This window comes from Rhinopithecus bieti, unplaced genomic scaffold, assembly GCF_001698545.2.
Source record: "Rhinopithecus bieti isolate Rb0 unplaced genomic scaffold, ASM169854v2 scaffold_1618, whole genome shotgun sequence".
Taxonomy (NCBI): Eukaryota; Metazoa; Chordata; class Mammalia; order Primates; family Cercopithecidae; genus Rhinopithecus; species Rhinopithecus bieti.
Window position 1 is genome coordinate 454059 of NW_016803937.1, and position 22929 is coordinate 476987.

Sequence of the window (22929 nt, forward strand, 5' to 3'; positions counted from 1 at the left end):
CGCCGACCGGGGCGAGGGCTGCGGGCGGGCGGGCGGGCGCGGTGATTCCCAGGGACGCGCGACCCGGGCGCCCGCATTCCTGAAGCATGAGCGCGGCCGGCGGCGGCGGGTGGGGGGGACGGCACCGCGTGCCCACGGGGGAGGTCGAGCGAGCGCCCGGGAGAGCGCGGCTGGCGTCTCCGCCGGGGCGCTGCGGAGAGGGGCCGCCGGGCGAGGCGGTGTTTGCCCCGGTGGGAAGGGCCGGAGCGGTGGTGGGGGGAGCACGAATCTCTTTTTCTCTTTCGTGTTTAAAAAAAAAAAAAAAGCGCAAAGTTGCATCAGGACTTCCTGACAGGCTGGGAGAAGGCGGGCTTCCTGCCTGGAGCTGTTTAATTTGGAGCTTCCCGAGCCCAACGAACGTCCGTGCCCAGGGCCCAGCCCCGCTCACCACTGCACCCCCCTCTCCCGGACTGAGGCGGGCCCACACTTTGGAAAAAAATAGTGTGGGTTCCTCCCTGGTCCTCCCTTGCCCTACTGGGCTCAGTTTCGCAGGGGCGGGGTCCGGCCTCTGCCCTGGTCTGGGGGAGGGGACACCCCCGGAGGCTGCGGCCTGGGGTCAGGGCGGAGCAGGGGTCCCCAGTCCTGGCATCTGTGTTCCCTGCTTGCCGGGCAGTGGTGCCCCTTTCGCGAAGCACCCCGGGTGGCCTGGTGCTCCACGGCCTGGCACCCCACCCCTTCCCCGACCCTGGCCTACCCGGGACCCGGGGCCCGCGCCCTCTGCCCGGGGCTCCCCACGTGTGACTGAGCTGGGAAGCAGTCAGATGAAGTGAATCCACAGACAAGTGGGCTGGCTCGCACCGGAGTCCGCCATGGACCCGGCAGGTGGGGCGTTTTCATTCTAAAAGCCCTTCCAGAGCCCTTGCCTCGCTCCAGCTGCGAGCTCGCCCAGCGCGAGCACTGGGGGTCTAGGGCCGCCTGTGTGAGGCTCCCAGACCGACTACGTTTTGATCGGTCGCACGGAAAGGTGGTGAAACTTGGGGAAGATTTTTCTAGACAGGAATCAATGAAAACCATTGAGCCTGGAGAGGAGAGGTTTTGAGCAACTCTCTTCAGTGCGGTCAGCCCTGTGTGAACTGGGCAGCCTGGGACCTGCTCCCAGTGTAGGGTCAGATGGGCCGTAAACAGGGCCCGGCTGTGTTCCTTCCTGTGCCTTAAAAACAAGCAGGACAGCCGGGCACAGAGGCAGAGTCTGGCGCTGACAGGCCTTGGAGAGGGAAACAGGAAAGCTTCTGAAACGTCCCGTTCTCACCGATCGTTCCATTTCCTCTTGTGTCTGAGTGAGAGTGGGGGTCCCTCCTGCAGGGAATGCCCCCTTCAGACGGTGACTGCTCCTTGGGCAGAGTTGGCAATGTTTTCTTTAAAAGACCAGATGGCAAATATTTTATGTCACAACATCATCATCTTCTGGTATTTTTCCCGCCAGTAAAAAATGTAAAAGCCATCCTTATTCATGGGCTGTACCTAAACAGGTGTTGAGCAGACTCTGTGGCAGATGTGGTTTGCTGCGCCCTGGGCATTGGTCAGGAGGCCTGGGTTCTGCCTTCTCGATTGCTGGCCTCGTGGGGGATCTGGGGGAGGGATCACCGTTCTTGCTTTTGGCCTCCTTGGGGAGGATGGGGAGGTAGCCCAGGGGTGCTCACCCCAGGCCACGTGTCAGAGTCTCCTGAGAAACTTTTAAAGAATAATGACAGGCCGGGCGCGGTGGCTCAAGCCTGTAATCCCAGCACTTTGGGAGGCCGAGGCGGGCGGATCACGAGGTCAGGAGATCGAGACCATCCTGGCGAACACGGTGAAACCCCGTCTCTACTAAAAAAATACAAAAAAAAAAAACTAGCCGGGCGAGGTGGTGGGCGCCTGTAATCCCAGCCACTTGGGAGGCTGTGGCAGGAGAATGGCGTGAACCCGGGAGGCGGAGCTTGCAGTGAGCTGAGATGCAGCCACTGCACTCCAGCCTGGGCTACAGAGCGAGACTCTGTCTCAAAAAAAAAAAAAAAAAAAAAAAAAGAATAATGACGACTGACTCTGTACGGTACTTTCCGTAAACCCAAAACTGGCCCCAAATGAAGTCTATTAATTTGAAAGGTGCTGAAGCCCAGGCCATTATCCACAGTGATTCTGGGGATGGGGCGTGGGGCCTGGGTCTCAGTGTTTTCTCTCAAGTGCCTGGGGGAGGTGGATGTGGAGCTGGCCAAGAGCCCTGCCTGCCTGCTGGCTGGGTCTCCTGAGTCAGGCTCTCTGGACCTGGCGTGTGGGCAGCACCAGACGGACCGGCAATGTGCAGGTTCTGCTGGCCTGGCTGGAGGTGGGACACTGGTTTTGCTGTCTTTGGAGTGCCCCCTCCCTCTCTGGTGAGCTTTGGCTGGAAGCAGTTAGTTCTACAGTGTTTTGGAAATGAATGAGGCCTTCAGAAGGCATTAGTCAGTGTGTGCCTGTGCTGGCTCAGACAGTGCCTGGTGAGGGTTTGAGTCATCCTGGGGTGCCCCGGCCCCCACGCCCTCCCCTCCAGTGCAGGATCATTACCCAAAATCCGGCAGGGAGCTGCCCCCGCCCACAGGGAGCAGAGGCCTCCTTCATCAGTCTCACCTGTTCCTGGAGCCTTGGGGGATCAGGGCCCATCTCTTCTAGAGAGATGTCAGGGCAGGGCCGGGTGCAATGGTTCACATCTGTAATCTCAGAGCATCACAGGAGGCCAAGGTGGGAGGATGGCTTGAGCCTAGCCATTCGAGAGCAGCCTGGGCAATGTAGAGATCCCCACCTCTACGAAAAATATTTCAGAATTAACTGGGCGTGTTGGTGGTGCACCTGTAGTCCCAGCTACTCAGGAGGCCAAGGTGGGAGGATCGTTTAAGTCGAGAAGGTGGAGGTTACAGTGAGCCATGATTGTGTCACTGCACTCCAGCCTGGGTGATAGACCCTGTCTCAAAAAAAAAAAAAAAAAAGGCAGGACATTTGTGATTCTGATGGAACAGGACTGCACCTCTGCTTCTATCTGCGGGAAATCTAGACCGGGCTGCGGAAAGCCAGGTGGTGAGAGAGGAGCCACTGTGTTACGGACTGTGGGACACCCACGTGGGCTGACAATATGGCTTCTGCTTTTCAGGGTGCCTCGTGGCACAGCCTAGGGGCACACCCACAGCCGGCAAGCTGGGCGCCGCCTCCTTCAGGCTGATTGTCACTGAGAAGTGTCACCAGTTAGCAATGGGGGATGCTTCCTCCTTTTTCAGACCATTGTCACCATCAGAGTCTCACCACCCTGGGAGGCAGCCAAGAAGGGGTCTCGTTCTGCCCCAGGGATGAGAACATAGAGGCCTGGGGAACAGCAGGCACTTGGCTCACAGTCACTCAGCAGTGCAGAGCCGCCAAGCCCAACATGGCAGAGTCACTCCTCGGAGGCCTGTGCTGGGGTCTCAGGACCTGCCCAGAACCCCGGCCTGTCCCATCCGAGGGTGCTGGGAACAGCATGGCCGTGGCACAGTAGGGTGGGGGCTGCTTTCCTCTGTAGCTTGGGGGCCCCTTCTGAGCATCAGTTCCCTGGCATGGCAGAGGGGCACACTGTGTCTCCATGCTGGGCCTGGAGGCTGGATGAGTCAGTGGGAGGGCGTGGGGCCTGGCTTACTGCACCGAGGGCTGCAGGTGTCAGTGTGCACATGTGTGCGCGTTTGGGGAAGGGGCGGGGGACTGCCCAGGAGCTGAGGATGGATCACAGCGGGTGGCCGTCCCACAGTGGGTCACTGGTGCCCAGGACACAGGGAGCTCCAGCCCCAGCTGCCAGGGTCCCACAGAGAGGAAGTGTCCTCTCGGGGCGGGCGGGGGTGCACAGTCTCTGATCCTCGCCCCAAGGCGGCTTCCTGGGCGGCGTCTCTCCTGTGCTGACTCGGCAGTGCATTTGCTTTCTGTGCTCAAAGATGAAGGGGAACCACCGTGGGTCTTTGCTGCTGCCTTGCCGGCCTAATCTGCCCTCTGCAGCCCACTCCTGAGATGGGGCCACCGCGATCTCCAGGGTCCTGTGAGAGCCGCATCTTGCAGGAAGCCATTCCTGGCCTCTCTGGCCTCAGAAATCCCCTTTTCAATTCAACAAAATGTTAGTCTTCTCTTTAGCTATTTTAGAAATAAACAATTAGACTTTTTTTTTTTTTTTTTCTTCTTCAAGACAGAGGCTCACTCTGTTGCACAGGCTGGAGTGTAGTGGCATGATTTTGGCTCACTGCAACTTCAGCCTCCAGGGCTCAAGCCATCCTCCTGCTTCAGCCTCCTGAGTAGCTGGGGTTACAGGTGTGTACCACCATACCTAATTTTTGGATTTTTAGTAGAGGTGGGGTTTCACCACATTGGCCAGGCTGGCCTTGAACTCCTGACCTTAAGTGATCTGCCCGCCTCGGCCTCGGAAAGCGCTGGGGTTACAAGCATGAGCCACGGCGCCCAGCTGACGATTGACTTGCTTTTGCTTATATATGCTTTTTCTTCTGGTTCCAGAAGCAAGTTTGCCCTTCCTTGTGGTAGAGAATCCTAGCTCACAGGGCAGTTTAGAAGCCAGCACCGCGTCCCACACACACATCTGGCATGGACGGACCCTTGCTGGGTGTCTGTCCTGTGTTCTTCTGAAAGGCAAGCTGTTCCCAGCCAGCCCCTGCCCCTCTCTGCCTTAGTCTGCCTAGAGGCCTGAGTCTCCCGGGTGACTGTGAGGCCGGACCCCCCTTCCCCCAATGCCGTCCACATCCTCTGCATCTGTGTTCTGTCCTGCTCTTGACCTTTGAGCTTCCGCGTCGGCCTCAGGGTGCGGCTGTCGAGCCTACTTTTTGGATTAGGGCTCTGGGGTGAGGGAAGTTAATCCACATACCCAAGATCACACTGGTGGGAAGAGACAGGCCGGGGGTGAAGGCTTCTCCTCTCCTTGGCAGTTGAGTCCCACACCTGCTGGCAGAGGCATCTGAAGACGACTTGGGGTACAGGGTCACTGGGAGGACGAGGGCAGGTGGAGGTGTGGCCAACCTGGTGGTGGCTCGTGGGCAGCAGCAGACTCTGTCTTGCTCTGAATGTGCGGGGCCCTCACCCCCTTCTCTGGGTCTGGGTTTCCTCCCCCGTAAGTGACACCATAAAAGCTTCACAGACGCTTCCAAGTCTCAGGTCTCTTGGGCTTTGGATCTCACACCCAGGCTGGGTAGGAGCAGGGGTGGGAGAGCTCTCCCCACTGGAAGGCTCAGAATTCTTCGCACAGTCATGGGCCAGGAGACCTGGAACGTGAGCTTTCCCAGCTGTGCTGCGTGCCGCGGTGGCCGTGGTGGCTGGGGGTCCGTTGGGCCTCCATGAAGCTGAGGGGAAGGAGCCACTCACCACCTGGTCTCGGAGCACACAGGGCAGTTCCCAGGAGCACAGAGGCTCCTTGGGACCTGTGGGGCCGTCGGCCTCCCTCAAGCTGCACACGCAGCGTGTCCCCAGGGGCGTCTGCAGCCCGGCCCACCCCACTGCAGATTCCCGACCACTCAAATTCATTCATGCATCTTCTCACGCAGGTCCTGTGGGACAGAGCTCTGGGCAGTAGCCAGAAGTCCAAGTTCTGGGTCAGGGCCAGTGGGGGTGGGGGATGGGGCTGGAGCTCCCTGCTCTCCCTCCCAAGCTAGTCAGGAAAGGAGGCTGTGGGACCCGCACTGTTCTGGATGCACCGTTGCCGTTTATTCACGAAGCGCAGTGCTGAGCACAGGCAGGGAAAGAAAAGTGCCAGGAAAATGGGGTTCCCCCGACGCCGCCCAAAACAGGGTCCCTGGCCAGGTACAGTGGCTCACGCCTGTAATCCCAGCACTTTGGGAGGCTGAGGCAGGTGGATCACCTGAGGTCAGGAGTTCAAGAGCAGCCTGACCAACACGGCAAAATCCATCTCAGCTAAAAATACAAAAATTAGCTGGGTGTGGTGGCACGCACCTGTAATCCCAGCTACTCGGGAGGCTGAGACAGGAGAATCACTTGAACCCAGAAGGTGGAGGTTGCAGCGAGCTGAGATTGTGCCATTGCACTCCAGCCTGAGGGACAGAGTGAGCCTCCGTCTCAAAAAAAAAAAAAGAAAAAAAAAAGGTGAAGGCGTAAATCAGATTAAATTCCCTTTTTAACCCTTTGAACCTCTGTCCTCCCTTGTTCCCAGCGGGAGGCCTCTGGTGGATGCACCATGCACCCCACCTGCCCCCACTCTCTGGGTCTCTCTCCCAGCTGGAACGGCCACTTCCCCGGGTGCCTTCCTTGGGCTACAGCCTTGTGCCTCGGCGGCTGCTGGATGCCTGAGTGTGTGGGTGGTTCCCAGCGTGTGGGATGGCGCACGAGCTCACGCCCTTCCGTGTGGGGTCACACACCCACCGCAGGCCGTATTTTGCTCACGTTCATGTTTCTCCATGGTGGACGCTGGGTTGCAGGGACCCTTCCTGTGTGCGGGTGAGGATCTGGGCAGCTTCTGGTGCTGGGCCCATGGGGACGCTGACCATCTCGGGCGCCAGCGCTGAGGCGTGCAGTGGACGGCTGTCCTGCCGGGCGCTGCCAGGGCCCCTTAGGCTGACGTGCGTGGCCACCCGATTCCCCGCCGTTGTCTCAGGAGCCTTTGCTGAGTGGGGTGGATCAATTTTTCGGGTGTGTTTTAATAGCATAATTACAGGGAGTATTTCAGGCTCCCTCTGACGGGCCGGCAGGGTTTGGCTGCCGGCTGTTTACCAGGCTCCAATCTGCACACTATTTTTCTGTGGTATATATAGCTGGGGCTGCTTCTCCTTCCTCAGGTTCGGGCTAAAGAGGGACAGCGGCCGCCTCAGCCACCCCCTGTGGTTTCCTTTGCCTGTGGATGGGCGGCTAAAATGGGCCCAGGAAGAGTCGAGAAAAGGCCGGCTCTGGGGCCACAGCTCCACCCCCAGAAGCAGGAAGGGGCTCGGGCCATGCCCATCTGTGAGCCCCACCGGTCCGGGAGCGGCCTCAGGCAGGGGAGTCCTGGACCCCGCAGTGCCTGGCTGTGTTTGTCCCCCCTTCCTCCTGTGTGTCTAGAAGTCTCCAGCCTCGGGAATAATGAAACTCAACTGTGACTTCAACAGATTCCTGGGCCTGCGGGAGCTCCCGGAGGCCTGTGGCTGTGGCAAGACCTGGAGGGCCATGCGAGAGGGACAGATGCGGGTTTGGGGAGGCTGCCTGCCTGGGAGGGGCCTCGAAAGAGGGGACAGGCGTGGGTTTGGGGCTACCTGCCCGGGAGGGGCCTTAAGGACCCCAGGTCTGGTCTTGGTCTCACTCACCTCCTGGACCCTCCAAGGCCTGCGGTTTGCAATGTGTTGGCTGGGACCCCCACTGTCTGCCTCTATGCAGGCTCAGCCACCATGTGGCCCTCGCTCCCTCACTTACTTGGTTTCTATTTATCGTTAAAGCACCGTTTGAAACAACCCATTATTAAAGCAACATGAAAGGGAGTTTTGAAAGGGGAAGCCATCATCCATCCCACTGCCCCTGCCTCAACAGGGATCTGCTTTTCCTTTCCTGTCTGTGGGCCAGTGACAATAAGGACCCCACAATGGGCGGCCTGCAAGGCTCTGCCCCAGCCTCCGCTTTCTCCCTCCTTGCTGGGTGCACGCCCTTGTGCTTTTCCTAAAAGAGCAGGTCCGCCCGGGCATGGTGGCTCACACTTATAATCCCAGCACTTTGGGAGGCTGAGACGGGCGGATCCTGAGGCCAGGAGTTCAAGACCAGCCTGGCCAACATGGCAAAACCGTGGCTCTACTAAATATACAAAAATTAGCCGGGCATGGTGGCAGGCATCTGTAATCCCAGCTACTCAGGAGGCTGAGGCAGGAGAATCACTTGAATTCGGGAGGCAGAGGTTGCAGTGACCTGAGATCACGCCACTGCACTCCAGTCTGGGCAACAAGAGTGAAACTCCATCTCAAAACGAAAAAAAGAAGAAAATCAGGACACCTCAGCCTGGTGCGGGCCCTTCCCTCCTTCTAGTCCCTGCCAGGAAGTGAGCGGGCCCAGCTCTCCTGCTGGGCGAGGAAGGGGCACACACATTCCTCTCTTGGGACAGCAGCAGCAGCAGCCCTGTTGCACACACGAGGACGAGGACGTGCAGGCTCAGGGGCCGTGGGGGGCAGAGAGGCTGTCGGCACTGGCCTGGCCCGCCCGAAGCCAGGGTCCGGCCCCACAGTCCTGTCCCCAAGCCCTGGCCCTTCTGTGGTCAGTCCCGTCTGCTAAATCCCCTGCTCTGCCCCCGGTGTGTGGTCCCCCAGTTCCCTCCTGTGCTCGTTCCCTGGTAACCTCCCGTGGCTTCGCCTCCGCAGATGCCCTGAGCACACACCTTCTCCCCTTCCTCCCCTCCCAGATGTGCATACAGGAGCTGTTCAAAGGCTGGGGCAGCCAGCAGGGTCCCTCCAAGGGAAGCTGGGCCCCAGGCAATGCCCTGAGCTGCCAAGTTCTGGTCCTGCATCTTGTCCCTTCTATGCACCATGGTGTGGGATCTCGAGTCCTGGGTGGTGCGTGTTGAATCTGAAAGGAAACTGCCCCTGCGCTCCCCAGCTTGTAGCCCGTGGGCCTGGCTCTGAGGCCTCGACTGCCCCACGGCCTGTGCTGCACCTGCTGGGGCCAGGCTCTGGCTCTGGCTGATGCCTCCCGTGGCTTTAATCTGCATGATCTGGATGCTTAACAACGGTCTTTGACTCTGCGTGTGCATTGCCTTCTGAGGAGTCTCCTCAAGTCTCCCAGCTGTTTAAACGGCGCGGTCTTTTCTCTTTTGACCTGTTGGTGCCGTCAGCCAACCTCCTGCCTGCACTCTCCTTCCCCTTGGCTGCCCTGCATGGTGTCTTTTCGTTTCTTTCTCTCTTTTTTTTTTTTTTGACAGAGTCTCGCTCTGTCACCCAGGCTGGAGTGCAGTGGCATGATCTTGGCTCACTGCACCCTCTGCCTCCCAGGTTCAAGCAATTCTCCTGCCTCAGCCTCCCTAGTAGCTGGGATTACAGGTGCCCACCACCACGCCCAGCTAATTTTTGTATTGTTAGTAGAGACAGGGTTTTGCTATTTTGGCCAGGCTGGTCTCAAACTCCTGACCTCAGGTGATCCGCCCACCTTGGCTACCCAAAGTGCTGAGATTACAGGCATGAGCCACTGAGCCCAGCCCCGGCCATGTGTTTTTAAGAGCAGGCATTTCATTCAGATGAAGCCTGGACACTCTCGGGGGACTCTGGTCAGGGGCTCTGCCTGCCACTGAATGTTCTCTCCCTGCATGGGTGGCCGTGGCATCCGGGCTGCACTGGGCCCTGTTCTGCCTAGCTCCTGGCCGCTGGGTCTGTCCTGGCGTCCTCTCTGTCCCGTGCGGGCGCCTCTGCCTCCTGCTCCAGCCTGTCTGTCAGGGTCAGGGACGCCCCTCTGCCATGCTCCGGCCCCCCCGGTCCCCTCACTCCCTTACATCCTGGGTGTCACGTGCACGGCGGGGACTCTGTCGTCTTCATTGTCTGGGCCGGGGCCTCCCTGGGTGTCTGCTGGATGGAGGGGGTTCCTTGGGTCCCTGCACAGTGAGCTGCCTCCCAGCACTGCCCTGTCGTTACGTAGCGACTGTCTTTGTGCCTGGTTTTCCTTCCTTTGACTGGTTTCCCTGGTATTAATTCCCAGGTCTTGCATTACCATCTCCCAATGCCTGGGTGGTTTTAGCACCCAAGAGCCTGTGCTGAGGCATCTTAGACCATGTGGGCACCACTCGCTTCTGCGCAGCCATCTCTGGGGTGCCTTATTTCTTGTGGAATCCTCCAGGGAGCCCCATGTACCCCAAGAGTGCTCTCCCCAGCCACTTGGCATGAGATAAGTGGTTCCTTTGCCCTTGGGCCCCCTCCTTGTCTGGTCAGTCCTTCGTCATGTGGTCAGCGTGGGATTGCCGGCTTCCTTTTCAGGCTTCCTGGGACACCGCTCAGACCTGCAGCTGGGCCAGCAATGCCCACCCATTTCTCCTCCACACGGTGTGCAGAGGCGCCTGGGCCGCTGCTGGGGACTCTGGCGCCCAGGAGTGAGTCTCCTTGACCCCAAGCTGTCCTGACTATCACGACTGGGGCCTGTATTTCCCCTTCAGCACCCATGGGTGTCTTTCTCCAGTTTATATTATGATTTTTATTTACTTACTTATTGAGACAGAGTCTCGCTCTGTCGCCCAAGCTGGAGTGCAATGGCATAATCTCGACTCACCACAAACTCCGCCTCCTGGGTTCAAGGGATTCTCATGCCTTAGCCTCCTGAGTAGCTGGGATTACAGTCATGTGCCACCATGCTGGACCTCTAGTTTGTATGATTACAGCCAGGTCAGGGAGTCACCAGGTGTTGCCGTCCTGTGGGTGGGAAGGGGGCGCAGGCAGAGGCCAGGAGGAGGTGACAGTGATGAAGTCAGCGTGCCGCTCAGGCCACGCCCACCCAGCCCTGCCTGGTGACTTGTTCCTGCTGTGCTGGGAGCTGCATCCTAGACCTTATCACTGGGCACAGACCTTCCCAGCCAGGGGAGAGGGAGGCCCGGAGGGGCCCCAATCTCTGAAGGTCAGCAGTGTGCGGGGAGGAGGCTTGCGGTGGTGAAGGGACTTGGGGGACCTGCAGGGAGGTGCTGGTGGTCAGGGATGGTGGCACCTGAGGGGACTTTCGGCAGGTCCAGAAGTGCCCAGAGCAAGCTCCGGTGGGGCCCTGCAGTGGGGGGCTGGGGTCGAGTGACCCTCTTCCTAAGACCACCCAGGAGGACACCGGGTGCAGGGAGGCCGGACCCCTCTCCCCCAGCCTGTCAGCTTTTTCCCTATCAGAGCCTGTCCCTAGGAGAGGGGGGCCTCAGGCATGGTCTTGAGCCCCTAAGGTTTTTTTTTTAGGGAAGCGCCAGCCACTGTCTTCACCCTTCCCCTAGTGAGGCCAGGCTGTGTAGGGCCACGTGGAGGCAGTCTGTGCTGCACCCGTCAGTCGCCTGGCTTCCTGCCGACCCTCGGCCCCCGTCCACCTCTGGTCTCGGACAAGGCCCCTCTCCCTGCCCACCTCCTCCCTGGCCACCACGCCGGGTGGGCAGACCTCCTCTGTGGTTTCTATTCAAGGGGTCCCCCGTTGGCTCCCCACTCTTGGAGGGCCGTCCTGTCTCGGGCCTCCCCTCTACTCACATCCCCTGAGCGAGGGCCCAGGCTTGAGGCCAGGAGTTACAGGGGGGCCAGAGGGGGAGGCTCAGCCTGAATCAATGAGACCCAGGAGGGACGAGGCACGTGGACCCGGGGGCTGGCTGGAGCCGCTGGTGACAGATGGAGGAGTAATTGCTGCTTCCAGAGCACAGCGAGCTTGAGCTCCCTGGAGTGCCAGAAGCTTCTGGGTGGACAGACAGGCTGCCTCACATTCCAGAGGCTGACACAGTCTTCCAGGCACCCCAGGGCCAGCTGGAAGCCATGTGCCTCTACCCACATGTCCCGTGGGCGTTTGTAGGGGAGGCTGGCCCTGCCGTGGCCCACTCCAGCCTGTGGCCCACCCCAGCCTGCGGCCTCAGGAGCTCGCACCTTTGTAAGACGGTGACATGAAGACTGAGCCAGGGCTGCTGCGGGCATCCCCCTTAGAGAATGGGTAGGAGGGGGCACAGGCCTTTTTTTTTTTCTTTTTTTTTTTTTTTGAGACAGAGTCTCACTCTTTGGCCAGGCTGGAGTGGAGTGGCGCGATCTCAGCTCACTGCAATCTTCGCCTCCCAGGTTCAAATGATTCTCCTGCCTCAGCCTCCCGAGTAGCTGAGACTACAGGTGCCCGCCACCACGCCCGGTTAATTTTTGTATTTTTAGTAAAGACAGGGTTTTACCATGTTGTCCAGGATGGTCTTGATCTCTTGACCTTGTGATCCGCCCGCCTCAGCCTCCCAAAGTGCTGGGATTACAGGCGTGAGCCACTGCGCCCTGCCAGGCATGGGCCTTTTCATGGGGGAGGAAGCCGTGCCCTCTGCCAGACTCTGGCTGTCTGGGCCACCTGCCTGTGGACTGGGTTCTGCAGGGGCAGCATGAGCAGGGGCCAGCAGGCTTCCAGGGCCCTCAGCTCCAGCATGGCTGTTGGTTATTGGCACCTGGGCCTCATGTCTACATGGAAAGTACATTCCGAGCTGGTGGCTAAGCCACAGGAGCCCACTTAGCTGTCCCAACCCCCGGCTCACTCGCTGCTGTGAGATGTGTGGGATTCTGGGCCCTCCTTCCCATCTCAGACACAGACTTGGGACTTCAGCGCTGGACACAGGTGCTGGATCTGGGGTCTCAGTGGCACCAGGGATGGTCATTCTGACAGCCATGCCAGGGTCTCAGGAGGGCCTGGGGCCCCAGGGGGATGGGCATTGGATCTGCTGGTGTTACCACTGCAACCTTGTCCTACCTATGGCCCTGCTCTGACTGGGCTGAGGGGGACACCCATAGCTGGCTTGGGACCTCCACTGGACACTGTCACAGGGCATTTGTAGAGTGACCCTGCTGGAGTTCAGGCTTGGGTGCCTGTGGCCCCTGAGCCCAGCAGCTGCGTGAGCCGTGGGGAGCCAAACCCCTAGTCAGTAAAGCTGCGTGCTCCTCCCTGCCTGCTGGGCTTGGGGCCTGCAGGGCAAGGGAGGCGGTGGGATGGGAGCCTGGCCTGGCCTGGTTTCTTGTTTTTGCCGCGACCCCAGCTCTGTACAGTCAGATGCGGCTCCCAGTCCTAGCTCTGTTGCCGAGCACCGCTGGGCCAATGGTTGGGTAAATCTCTCAGCCTCTCTGAGCCTCCAGCACTTCATCTTTAAGAGTGGGACTGGCCTGGTCCTCCCAAGTGGGGTTACTGGGTGCAGGGTTCCTGCAAGGCTGGGCCCGGTGCCAGCAGTGGTTGCTCTGTCCGTGGGGCCCTTCACACGGTTGACTTTTATCTCCCTGTGAGATTTTTATCTCCCTGTGAGATTGGCGCCTGCCCTGCTCTGCCTCACGGCTCTGGCTCTCAGGGACCAGGACGACCTGCTAGGTGACAGGGGCGGAAGGACCTTGCAACACGTATCAGGATGTGAGGGGGTGCAGCCACTCCGCCCAAGCCCCGCCTGCAGATGAGAAGCCCAAGAGCCTCTTAATCACCTGCGCTCAGGGCGTGTGAGGACAGGGAGTCCTTCCAGTGCCACCCACCGGATCCCTATAGTAAGGAGCTCCTCACCCAAGCCCCCAGGGCATGTCAGTGGTCTCCCAGGTGAGGACGTGAGGTCCAGAGACTCTGGTGGTGGCTGGTGTTGCCTACGGCGGGGCCGCGCGGGGCCCAGTGGAGGACGCCTGGCCCGGACCTGGCTGCTCTGTGGGAACCGTGGGGCGTGCTCAGGGTGACTTGGCACGACTGGGCTGCCGGCTGGCCTGGCTGAGTCACTGGCAGTGAAGGTACCAGGTGGTGGACGTGCTGGGCAGCTGGCAGGAGAGCACCCCCACCCAGGACTGTGTCCAGGCCGAGGGGGAAGGGAGCATCCCAGGCGGGCACCGCCCATGCTGGGGCCCCTGCGCTAACGGCCGCCTCTCCTGATGGACTGCAGTTCTGGAGCTGCCCCTGAGGAGAACGCCCTGCCCAGTGTCCTGGCAGAGTCTCAACTTAGACACTCCCAGGGTCGGTGGGCTTGACCCCTTGAGGCAGCGAGCTGCCGCCAGGCCAGGGCTGGGAGTGAGAAGGAGTGAGACCTCCCCTGCCCCGCACTCCACCGTGCCATCCTCAGAACAGCCCGACCAGGCAGCCACTGCCGTCCCCCCACCCCACAGACAGGAACTGCAGGCTCCTAAAGGTCAAGCCAGCTCCCAGGTCCACAGTCAGAAAGTGATGCAGGCAGGGCCCGGCTTGTGACCGGGTCATGGGGTAGCGGGCTGTGCGCAGGCATCAGGCTGAGAGGTCTCAGGGATGCGTCCTGGGAGCTGCGTGCCGGGCCGTCCCGTGGGGCTGCCTGCAGGCCTCCTCTGGCTTTGGCAGGTTCTGTCCCCACAGACCGAGGCTCAGGAAGACCGGATTGTGCCCTCTCTGCCTCGAGAGAGGGTGGGGAGGGGCTGGAACTTGCGGGCAGGGAGGACACCCTGGGAGGCATCAGTCCTCCTCTCCGGGGACAGGCTATGCATCAACAGTCCCTCGCTTCCTCTCTTGGGGGCAGAGACCTGGGGGTCCGGAGCCCCCAGGTTGGAGTAGGTTAGCAGGGCCTCAGAACCCCCCACTGCCCCACCATCTGGCATTGGAAGGGGTATGACCCCCAGGGGACCTGTTTACCGCACTCTGCCCCATGCCCGCCTCTGTCCCTCTAACCTGCGCAGGAGCAGGGCCAGCGCTGAGCTAGCAGAGGCGACTGGAGGCCTGTCCTGGTCCCGCCCACCCTGGCCCCTCCCTGTTTCCCACCACACTCCACCCACCAGAGCTATATGTTCTGTTTGAGCCTTAGCCCCAGATCTGACCCAGGTCCTTGGAGGCAGGCAGTGACAGCCAGGCCTGGGGTCCTCTCCTTGCTGTTGACTGGAGGCTGCAGGTCCCCAGGCTTGGCCCTGACCCTCAGGAATGGAGCTGGCCGACATGAGGTGGGGCTCCGGTCAGGTGCAGTGGTAGGAAAGGAGGCGGGGCCGGTCCCACAGCTCCCTCGCTGCTGAGGCGTTCCGCAGGTCTGTCTTCATATTGGTAAGGAAAATGCAAGGATGCTGTAGTCTGGGCATCCCAGTCCCCAAGTCTGAAATCCAGACCTAAGCGAAATACAATTCCAGACCTGACTTCATGCGCCAGGTCACAGTCAAAAGCCAGAATTGGCCGGGCGTGTTGGCTCACGCCTGTAATCCCAGCACTTTGGGAGGACATGGCGGGAGGATCATGAGGCCAGGAGTTCGAGAGCAGCCTGGGTAACACGGTGAGACCCCTGTCACTATTTACACAAATAAAATTACGTGACTGCCTTTAGGGTATGTGTACGAGGTATATATGTTGAGTCCTGTCCACAAAATATCTCATTATGTATGTGCAGATATTCCAAAGTCCAGAAAATCCCAAACTGGGAATACTTCTGGCCCCTTTGGATGAGGGGCCTTCACCCTGCATAGCAAGAGCGAGTGCCGGTGCTGCTGTGTCCTAGCACATTTCAGTGTGTGGCCTTTGCAGTGAATAGGGCTGGTGTCCTCACTGTACAGATGAGGAAACTGAGGCTCAGCTTGCTTTGCCAAAGTGGAGCTGGCCCGGGCCATGGCTATTCTGGCTCCAAATCCCAGGGTCTGCAGCCACAGTGCTACTGTGCCCAGGACTGGACCCTGCAGCTTGCAGTGTCGCTGGCCTGCCCATTGTGGGCAGCGCCCCCCACCCCCCCACACAGACTGGCCGAGGCCTAGAAGGGAGCAGGGCCTGGCTGAGGCTGCAGGGGTGGAGACAGGGAGCCAGCCCCTCACTGCCAGGAAGGGCGCATTCATCCTGGCCTCTCCCCAGGGAGGAGGGAGGAGTGGCTGAGAGGGAAGCGTTCTTGCCCTGTGGACGAGCTCCTGCCATACAGACTAGGGAGCCCCCGCCCACAGGCCGCTTGTCAGGGCCACTCGGGACCCCCGGGAGGTCGGCTGCTCGCTCTGCTGTTAGGAATTGGATTAGTTTTCCATAAAAACAGGATGTGGTGGGTGAGAGGGCAGCGTGTCCGTCTTTCTTTCTCACTCCCCCTTTTCCAGGAACTGAGCACATGCATAGCCAGGCTTTAGCCAGGACCATCCAGTCCACTCCCCACCCCGCAGAGGGAACAACCCACTCTCTGCTGTTAAGTGGCCACTTAATCAGCTTCTCCTCCTGGCCTGGGGAGCTTCTTGGAGCCGGCCTGCCGTGGTGGGAACAGCTATGGGGACACCCTGCCACAAGGTCCAGGAGCTAAGCTGGGGTGTGGGGGAGGGGGCTGCGAGGCCCAGGCAGTGTGCCAGGCGGAACAAGAGGAGCCCAGCCCCTGCCCCCACCAGCTGGCAGCCCTGGACCGAGGTTGGGCCCATGAGGTTGGCTGGGCCCTGGGCCCCTCTCCCCAGGACAGGACTGTGGTGACACGTGGTTTTGGGGGCTCGTGGGTCCCACTTTGCAGGCCTCTGCTCTAGAGGGTCTGGTCCATGGGGTCCCCTCCGGAGGGCCTGGGGTCTGGACCCGGGGAAGGGAGCGGGAGGAGCATGTGCGTGAGTCTCGTGCTGTCAGGGGGTCTGGGAAGTCTGCGAGGGCTTGGGGGTTGTGTCAGGGAGTGTGGGTTTTGCCCTGCGGTGGTGGGAGCTGGCTTGAGTCCCCTCGATCCCTCAAGGCTCTAGTCCTGAGTCCGGGCTGTAGGGCAGGGCAGGGTGGGGTCACCCTGAGGCAGAAGGCTCAGTGGAGTTGTTCTGGCCTGGCTCTGCCCCTCCCTGGCTGGGCGGCCTCACCCTGTGACCTATGGGGACCCTGGTTCCTCTGAGTGGGGACAGCAGTGGCTCTGCCTTCCTAGGTGGCTGAGGGTGACATGGGCTACTCCTGCAAATGCGGGGTCTGGCTCAGTGGTCGAGCACATGATGGCATGGGGCTCTTGGGATACTGAGAGAGATGGGAGTGGAGCAGCGGTCTGCAGGGAAGCTGGTGGCTTCCACCCAGCCAGTCACCTGCAGTAGGGGAGTTCCAAAGCTGACGCTTCCATCTTGTGGCTGGTCCCCTTCCCTCCCACCTCAGTCATTCTGGTCTCTGGGGGATCAGGGCTGGGGGGCTCTGGGTTGTGGGGGGGCTGTTTTTGTGACTCAAAGCTCTCCCAGCACAGTCCCCTGAGCTCCTTCCTCATGGGCAGGGCCTGGCCCCGGGGTCTCAGCACAGCCACAGTCCAGGGATGCCCTCGCAGATGGCCCTGGATGGAATTCCAGAGCTCGGAAATGGCTCCTTCCTGGAAGGATGTCCCAAAACTCATGAGACCGTTTCCTTCTGGGGAGGGAGAGGAATGGGGAGTTGTGTGAAGAGAGTACAGCGGCTCAATCTGGGAAGAAGATAATCAATCAATCAGGGAAGCCGATCGATCGGAGAAGCCAATGGGAAAGCCGTGCGTGGTACAACACGCGTGTGCGGGCGGAGTTACAGAACTCACAGGTTGACCGTGACGACTGTCACTTGGGTGTCACTTTGTGCTTCTGTGCATTTTAAAAACTTTCGAAAGTGGAGAAGAGGAAAGGGAATGATCTCTGAGATTTTATGGAAAGGGGAAACTGAGGCCCACTCTAGCCAGTTTGGGCCCAGGGTTCCAGCCTGGGGTGGCCCCGGCCCCCGTGGCCTGAGGGGACTGTCCCTGTGGCTCCGAGAGCAGCTGGGGCCGGGTTCGGGGCTGGAGATCCTGGGCACGAGCCAGGCAGGATATATTGATAGGTCTGTCTGCCTGTGAAATGGATATTTAAGGAGCTGACGCACGCGACTGTGGGGCCGGCGCGCCTGACGTTCGCAGGCCGGGCTGGCTGGCAGGAGCCGCTGTTGCAGTCTCGGGTCCACGCGGTGCGCTCAGGCGGGGGTTCTCTGCGGCCGTCCTGGGAAGTTCTCCAGGCCTCAGGCGTCACTCCCCCGCCTACAGCTGATTGGATGAGGCCCCCATGCCGTCCACTGATTGGATGAGGCCCTCGTGCTGTCCGCTGATTGGATGAAGCCCTAGTGCCGTCCGCCGAGTGAATGAGTCCCTCATGCCGTCCGCCGATTGGATGAGGCCCTCGTGCCGTCTGCTGATTTTAATCAGTCTCATTTAAAAAATATCTACATACCAGGTTTTTTTTTTTTTTGAGACGGAGTCTTGCTCTGCCGCCCAGGCTGGAGTGCTGTGGCCAGATCTCAGCTCACTGCAAGCTCCACCTCCCGGGTTTATGCCATTCTCCTGCCTCAGCCTCCGAGTAGCTGGGACTACAGGCGCCGCCACCTCGCCCGGCTAGTTTTTTGTATTTTTAGTAGAGACGGGGTTTCACCGTGTTAGCCAGGATGGTCTCGATCTCCTGACCTCGTGATCCGCCCGTCTCGGCCTCCCAAAGTGCTGGGATTACAGGCGTGAGCCACCGCGCCCGGCCATACCAGGTATTTTTAACTAAACTGGGCAGCGTGGCCCAGCCGCCCTGACACATGAATCAACTTCACACCGCACCGGCAGGCGTGACCGCGGCACCCAAGCTGCCGACTGAGAACACAGCCGCGCCGACTCTGGTCACACCTCCGCCAACCTCAGCACCTGCTCAGAATGGAGAGAGCTGCCGGCGCGGCCTCACGCCTGTAACCCCAGCACCCTGGGAGGCCCGGGTGGGCAGGTCCCCTGAGGTCAGGAGTTTGAGACCAGCCTGGCCAACGTGGTGAAACCTCGTCTCTACTAAAAATAGAAAAATTAGCGGGGCGTGGTGGCGGGTGTCTGTAGTCCCGGGTACTCAGGAGGCTGAGGCCTGAGAATTGCTTGAACCCAGGAGGTGGAAGTTGCAGTGAGCTGAGATTGTGCCATTGCACTCCAGCCTGGGCAACAGAGTGAGCCTCTGTCTCAAAAAAAAAAAAAAATTAGAGATAACGACTTGGGCTCTCTAGGGACCAGGAAGCCAGGCTCCGGGTGCTGCTGTCCAGCCCTGTGCCAGCTCTATGAGGTCCTCACCTGGCCACGCGTCCGGGCAGTGCTTCTGGGGCAGCATCTGCTGGGAGGGCAAGACAGTCCTGGTGCAGGTGCCCAATTCTGTCCGCATTTCACTTACTGAGAACTCAAGGCACAGAGTGGGAGGGCTGAGCTAGGACCAGACACCAGTCTCCTGCAGAAGCAATACAGACATGATGAATGACCGTCCTAGACACCTGCCCTGAGATTCCCTCCCTCTCCTGCCCTGCCCCGCCCCAGCGGCCTGGGGGGAGGGGAGAGCAAGGTTCTGAAGGGGGTGTGACCAGACACCTGCCTGTGACCCCCCACCCCCAGGCTGCCTCCGAGTGGCTGGTGAGTCCTCTCCCACCCTGCCTGCGGGAGAGGTGGCCAGGCAGCATTCCTCCCTGGGTGCCCGGGGAAGTCCCTTGAGAGCAGGCCAGCTTGTGGCTGGGCCCTGGGGCAGTCTAGACAGGCCAGGCTGGACAGGCCGGGGGGCTGGGTGCCGCTGGGTGAATCACAGGGTAAGGGCTCTGAGTTAGCACCCCAACTTCTGTCCTGGGCCCAGCACCGCTGAGGACACAGTGGGCAGCCAGGTCTGCCAGGGCCAGGTACCTGTGTTTGGAAGGCAGTGCCGCTCCTGAGAGGTGGTTCCCAGGAGGTTTTCAGCGGCCAGGGTTCTTAGGAAGCCCTCGTTGCCTCTCTGGGGTGAGTTGCTGGGGCTGTGGTTGGAGTGGTCGCCAGTGTCTGCCCCTGGTGCTGAGGGCGGAGTCCTTGTTTTGGGAGGTCATGGCATGATGCTGGAGGTCAAAGGCAGGCCATGGCAGAGACATTTTTCTCTTTTCTTTTTGTTTTTGAGACGGAGTTTCACTCTTGTTGCCCAGGCTGGAGTGCAGTGGTGCAATCTCAGCTCACTGCAATCTCTGCCTCCCAGGTTCAAGCAATTCTCTGTCTCAGCCTCCCAAGTAGCTGGGATTATAGGCGCGTGCCACCATGCCCAGCTAATTTTTGTGTTTTTAGTAGAGATGGGGTTTCGTCATGCTGGCCAGTCTAGTTGCGAACTCCTGACCTCATGATCCGCCTGCCTTAGCCTCCCAAAGTGTTGGGATTACAGGCATGAGCCACCACGCCTGGCCTGGCAGGGGAACGTCGGTGCGTGATCTCTGCCTGGAGAGCTCACTCGTGTTTCCCGGAGGACGCTTTAGAACATGGCGCCTGGGTCTGGGTGAGCCTCAGCCTGAGCATCTACCTGCTCAGGACCCAGCGACGCTGGTGGTGTGGACCTCAGCTCTGGAGAATGGGTTATGTGGAGCCTGGGCGCCTGGAGGAACCTGGGGAAGGCGTTGCCGCGTGCTCGCTGCTGGGGCTTCAAGAGGATCCCATCTCTTGTGGCCGAGACCCCGTGTCTCACAGCATGTCCTGCCTCGTACCCCGCCTCACCCTCCGCACCTTTGTGACCTCTGGGTTTCCCCCAGGACCTTCGCATCTGATGTTCCCAGATCCTTCCCGCCACCGGGTCCTGCTCCGGTGGCCCCCAGGGAAGCCTTTCCTGAGGACCCAGCTCAGTGTCTGGTGCTAACTATGGCTCATCGTGCACTCTGGCCCCCAGGAGGCTGTGGGCTCCTGAAACCCCTCGGAACCATGGGCTTCCAACCACGCCTGACCCCTGCGTGCCGACTCTGTGTGCAGGTGTACAGCTGTGCCTGGGGCAGGCTGGCTGTGATGGCCTCACAGAGCCCGGAGAGCTGCCTCCTAGCTTCCAAAGCCTTCATTTCAGGCGTAATGGGCCATCTCTGCAGGAATCCTACCCTCTCAATTAGTCTGGAATGCTGGGGGCGGGGCCAGCTCCAGGTCACAGAGCGACCTTGTTTACCTGGAACCTTAACATCCTCCCTTCCGTGCTAATCAGTGTAATCAGTGTGGTCCACGCGGGCTGTGGAATGTGCTGTCCGCTCCCTGGGTCAGCCAGAGAGTGTCAGGGAGCACCTACCGGCTGTTACCCCCAGGGCTGCCCTGACCCAGCTCTTCACTGTGCACATTTGTACCGCACCAGACCCTGGCCGGCAGCTCCAGGTGACGAGGCGTGTCAGTGCCTTCCTGGTCTGGTTTGTTTTTTGTTTTGTTTTGTTTTGTTTTAAATAGGGATGGGGTCTTCCTGTGTTGCCCAGGTTGGTCTCAAACTCCTGGGGTCAAGCGAACCTTCTACCTCAGCCTCTTAAAGTGCTGGATTACAGGCAGGAGTCCCCACACCCGGCCCACCGCTACTCTCTAGGCGAAGAGACAGAGTCCCAGAGAAGAAGCCGGGGTTTGACTGCTGGTCTGCGGCCGGTTCTGCTCACCTCCAGCCTCTGCCTGGGGCCACGCTGTTCACACAGGAGCCGCTCACAGGCTGAGGCCGAGAGCAGGGCCCTCCCAGGGGAGCTGGGCCCCCGGAAGTGACCTGAGCCGCCAGGAGCTGGCCCTGCGTCTCATCCCTGTCTCTGGAGGACACTGGCTGCCAGCTCACCAGCTGGCCCCTGGGCAGGCTTGAATCGTGACCTGGAACGCTGGACGTCTCTGGCTCCAGCCCTGGACCCGCACCCTGTCCAGGCACCCCAGTGCCAGACTGTTTTGGGTGCACTCTCTGGACGGGCTCCCCCGTGACGGCAGTCCATGGAAAGCTGTGGTTCTTAGGGAACTACCGATTCCTAGTCCTGAGCCTGGAGCTGCCGGGTGCAAAGTGGGAACGCGGCGTGTTGCGGGCTGGGGGTCCTAGGAAAGAGCCCGTGGGACTCATGTGCTCATAGCTTCTGGCCGAGGGGCCGGCTTGTGGCTGGCTGTCCTTCCCAGCCACGCCTGGTCAGGGCTTGTGTGCAGGGCGGCTGAAGCTGTGGGAGGCCACACTGTCCACACAGCGCCCTGTGAGCCCACCGTGCCTCAGTTTCCCCATCTGACAAGTGGCACAACAGGAGCCGCTTCCTGGCACAGAGCTCAGGGTCAGGACTGACTCAGCACTTGTGGGCTGCTGAGAGACCTGAGGGGCTGCCCCACCCTTGCCTTGGCTGTCGTGGGTGACCTGGCAAACCACTCCGGCCGTGGCGCTGCTGAGGGTCTACACTTGGCAGTCAGGGTTTGCTGCTTGGCTGAGAGCCCCTTCTCCTCCCCAGACACATCCTCTCCTTGAGGCTGGAGGGGGTCCTGCCGTCCCTGGGGTTGTGGAGTTGCAGGAATCCAGGAGGGCAGTGTCTGCAGCTCAGATGGGGGCCGGTGGGCAGGGCCAATGCACTTGGACCCTTCGAGGATGGCAGGAGAGTGCCCTGTGCCAGTTGCTGACCTCATGTGGCAGAGGCCATGGTGTGTGAAGGGAGGAGAGCTGAGTTGGAGGCCTTACTTTGTCACCGCCCCTCTGAGTGCCTGCTGTGTGCAGAGGCCAGCAGGGGCCCCTTCTTCATCTGGGCTCTGCCTGAACCCCTGGCTGGGCCGGGAGGGAGGCCTTGCTGCCCACAGAGGTGGCTCTGCCTGACCCAGCTCCCTTCCCAGGGCACAGTGGAGGCATAGGGTTGGCTCCGTCAGACATTTGGGGACCCGCGTCCTTCCTGGGGCCCCACCCTCTACCCACTGTCCCCACCTATTTACCTGTGTCTGTGCCAGAGATGGCTGCCCAGATAAGCCCTGGTTTCCTCCCTTTCTGAAGAGGCTAGAGAGGAGCCCACTTGGGCAGAGAGTCAGGGGATTGTTCTGTGCGGAACGCAGGCCTCACCCATGCCCTGGAATCTGTCCCCTTCTCCATTGTTGAGGGATGAGTCCCAGATCCCTGACCCTCCAGGAGAGCCCAGCACAGAAAAACGCTGAGGCCTCCACACCCTGGCAGCACTGCTGGTCGTCTGTGGGGAACGCCAGGCCCTTCGGAGGGTGGGGGAGGCGGGGAGGGCAGTGGAGGGAGGGTCAGGGGAAGGGGGGAAAGGGTCACCGAGGGCCCGATGTGGGGATGCCTCACGCGTGGGGAGGGGCGTTCTCATCTCTGCCCGGTCTCCTGCCATGCTGGGGGTCCTTCACTGCTGACCTCAAGTACCAAGAAGATGAGGAGGATGGGGTGTGAGCAGCACGGGGGAGAACGCAAAGGCACCTCCCAGCTCACCCGCCCCCGCCCCGCAAGCACGGTTGCCATGGTGTGGGGACTGGAAGGCAGCGGCTTTGGGACCAGACTGCATCTGCCTTGGGCTGTGCTGCTGGCCCTCTGGTCAGCACCATCGTGCCCTCCAAGTCACTCAGCCTGGTGCCCTCCTGGGCTAGGGCAGTGCCACAAGAGCTCAGGCCCAGATGTACAGGTACCACTGTTCCGCCCACCACAAGTCGCCTGGGGAACCCTCCCTCCTGCAGCCTCC

The 22929-nt window shown here is 60.5% G+C and overlaps 1 long non-coding RNA gene across 2 annotated transcripts; it reads right to left on the reverse strand.

Moving 5' to 3' along the window:
* Positions 1–16738: 16738 nt before the first annotated feature.
* LOC108520357 (uncharacterized) lies at positions 16739–19464 on the reverse strand. 2 transcript variants are annotated; one of them, XR_001882892.1, is made up of 3 exons: positions 19181–19464; positions 18590–18740; positions 16739–17687 (listed from the first exon to the last, which is right to left on the reverse strand). It is a non-coding gene; the product is annotated as an uncharacterized LOC108520357 (long non-coding RNA). The 2 variants fall into 2 exon arrangements; XR_001882890.1 differs by having other exon boundaries at positions 16739–17690.
* Between the last annotated feature and the right edge of the window lie 3465 nt (positions 19465–22929).